General features: G+C 61.1%; 1 protein-coding gene across 7 annotated transcripts in view; it reads right to left on the bottom strand.

Moving 5' to 3' along the window:
• The window catches only part of KLHL25 (kelch like family member 25), a 68,722-nt gene that overhangs the window by 30,115 nt on the left and 35,565 nt on the right, over positions 1-3,042 (bottom strand). The gene's annotated exons all lie outside the window — the stretch shown is intronic.

The following is a 3,042-nucleotide window of genomic DNA, read 5'->3' as shown; positions in this document are numbered from 1 at the left end:
CTGCCGGGGGGGGACAAGGCCACAGGTGAGAGGGGCCAGGGCCTGGCACCCCCGCAGCTCCCCACTCAGCCCCCAAGCATGGCCGGCCCACCCCCTCCACCCCTGCTCTCTGCTCAGCTCTGCCAAACCCGGCCCAAGCCCCACCCCTCAATCTGCCAGCCAAGGACGACTCAGATGGTAGAGGCTGGGGTTCAGACCAACCGCTTTTGCACCAGCTCTGGATACGAGCCTCCTTGGGTGACCTCGAGCTGCAGTTGCCTCCCGTGGTTGCTAGAACGTGCAATAGTGTCCCCAGCCTGGTTAAGAAGCCAGCAGGGCAGTGCTAAGGAGCATGTGCTCTGGACGCATTCCACCGTCCGGGGCTGCTACTGTGTGGCCCCATTCTTCAGCCGGGGAAGCCAAGGCTCAGAGATGCAAAGTGGCTGCCTCACGTGCTGCAGCCAGAATTCCCTCGTGGGCTGTCTGGTTCCAGCCCAATCTCTACCCCCCATTGGCCCAAGGAGACTGGGATTCCTGCAGGGGGACTTTTGAAAGCCGTTCCCAAGGAGCCACAGACCCCAAGCAGAGCCTTACGCCCCCCTCTGCTCCCAGCGCGCCCTGTCCTGAGCTGGGCTCCAAGCAGCCCTGGCCACGCCCCTCACACCCCTTGCCCTTGGAAAGTTCCCCAAGAACTGCTGTCACAGCCCAAGCACTCAGCATAGACACATTCTGCAAATCCAGGGCTCTCCAGAAGCCTCCGGACCCAGCTGCGATAAGGTGTGGAGGTGAGGCCAGCTAGCCTGTGGCTCACCCTCTAGACACCTGCTCGATTCCGAGGTCCCAAGGGGAAGCCAAGACAAAGTCCTGGGTGACAGCGGGACGCTAAAGCAATCCAGATTTGCCTCAACCAAAGCAGCAGGAAAACCTGTAGCCATCGGAGCCTCCCTGGTCCCGACAGGCGACTCCAGGCTCCCAGGCCGCAGTGAACGCTCCACCTGCCCCCTCGTCTGGCGTCCTCTGCCGGGCCCGGGACTTGGGGCTCAGAGTGTGGGTCCCCAGAGCAGACAGACACAGGCTCGTCGCCAGCTGGAACATGGGGATTCCAAAGCACTTGAATTAAAGTCTGGCCGATAGCATGACCCAAGACCCCACTGTGGTACTATGGGAAAGAGGCTCAGCCAGACGGCAGGCAAAGATCCTAGGCCTCAAGAGAAAGTGGCCAAAAAGTAAAATGCATTCAGCGTCCTGACCCCAGAAGCCTGGGCTTCCTCCTTCCCGCTGGTAAGGAGGCCAGAAAAACCCCCTTCTTTTTCATTTTTATTTTCAGAAGTGTAAACTCCCCCCACTCCCCACTCCAAGTCAATTTTGTACTTAAGTAATAATCTGGTAAAGGAAGGCTGCGATCTCATGCTTCACTGGATTGTAAATTATTGTCCAAGTGCACTGCTCTCTCCCTTGCTCACTCCTCTCCTGGCAAAGAGCCAGGGAAGCCACCGAGTGACGTGATCAGAGCTGCCCGGGCAAGGCCCCTGCTCCCAGGCTGGGGCAGGGAAGACACAGGGGCTGGGCCTGGCCTTGCTGCTCTGGCCCCCGAGCTCCAGGCGGACTGCGGGCCGATGACCCATCAGTGTCCCTCAGTGCAAACCTGCCACCGCGGAGCACTGAGCTCCAGGTTAGAGGTTTGCCTGAGGGGGTCCGTGTGCAGCCCACAGGGGCGGGAGAGTGCTGGACCCGACATCCAGGCTGTACACAGTGGTCCCCACTCTACCACCTGCCCAAGGGCACCTCTCCCCTCCTCTGCAACTTAGTTTTCTCTATTGTGAGACGAAGTCCCTGCTCTGCTCAGGCCTCTGAGAGTCCCTCACTTGTTGGCAATTGTTTACAGAGCTTGACCCCCGAGCCTGGCCTTGGAGCCAGACACTGCAGAGATGAGAGACTGCGCTGACCTGGCCGCAGAGGCTTCCTGGGAAGCGCCCCACCCCCCCCCCCAGGTCTGAATTGCCCAACCTGAATCCCAGCCTTGCAGCACAGCTCCCCAAATCTCATGTGACTGCTAAATCCTCATTCCGGCTTCTGCCTCCTTGATCACCGGGCACTTTCCCAAATGTGGCCATCCACCTGGTGACTGTCCATCCGGCTCCCGTGTGTCTGGGCTGTTGGAGGGACATGGCCTTTGATCTCTGTGCCACCTGAGGGACTGGCTCCGAGGTCTTCAGTTCAGGGCCCTGATGCTGAGGCTTGACCTCGGTTCCTGCTGTTCCACAGGCCCCACCTGCTCTGGGCCCCTGAGCACCTCACTGCCCTCGCCCTGTGCCCCACCCCAGCCAGGAAACTAGGCTGCTTCTGAGCTCCACGTGGACGTAGCCTTGAATGCTGGGGCTTGCACACCCATGCATGGTGCCCAGCTCCTCCTGGACTCACTTTACAGACAGCCCCGGGTTGGAATGCCAGCTCTCTGCCGTGCAAACAGGACGTCACTAGTAGCTGCTCCTGGGGGGCAGCAGGCTCAGAGGCTGCCCACAGGGCCTGGCCCTGGGGCTACTAGCCAGAGAGTGGACGGCCCTGCTTTCCTCCCACAGTCACATGTGGACACACACTCTCAGCCTGTCAGGCGAAGGCCCTCTTGGGTTTTCTGGCCCCACGTGGCACGCTTCCCTCCCTTCCAGGCCCAGGTCCACGCTGAAGCAGCTGGCACTGAGGCTGTGGGAATGGGCTGGCCCCCCCCCACTCTGGGGGGCTGCTAACAGGGCCGCCCTAGGAGGGATTCAGGTGGAGATTCCCTTTGGAGGGCGTTAAGGGCAGGACGAAGCAGGACTCAAAGACTGAGAAGGTGCCAAAAAGCAGGGCAAACCCCAACAGAGCAGCCACGTTTGCCCTGAGAATGAGGTCAAGTGGTGACCTCTCCAAGGGCAACGCTAAGTGGGCAGCCCGGGGCCCCTGAGCTGACTCTGTCTCGCTCAGCACCAGGATGCCTGCCCGCTGACGCCAACTCCCGCCCCGGCCGAGAGCCCGCGACGCACGGACACACCCAAGCGGGTTCCCACCCCCAGACGGTTGCTGGCC

The sequence above is a fragment of the Delphinapterus leucas genome, chromosome 2 (genome assembly GCF_059928025.1).
Source record: "Delphinapterus leucas isolate spDelLeu-1000000601 "Yukka" chromosome 2, BTC_Dleu_Yukka2, whole genome shotgun sequence".
In the NCBI taxonomy this organism is placed as follows: Eukaryota; Metazoa; Chordata; class Mammalia; order Artiodactyla; family Monodontidae; genus Delphinapterus; species Delphinapterus leucas.
This window is presented reverse-complemented; position numbering and strand designations above follow the sequence as displayed.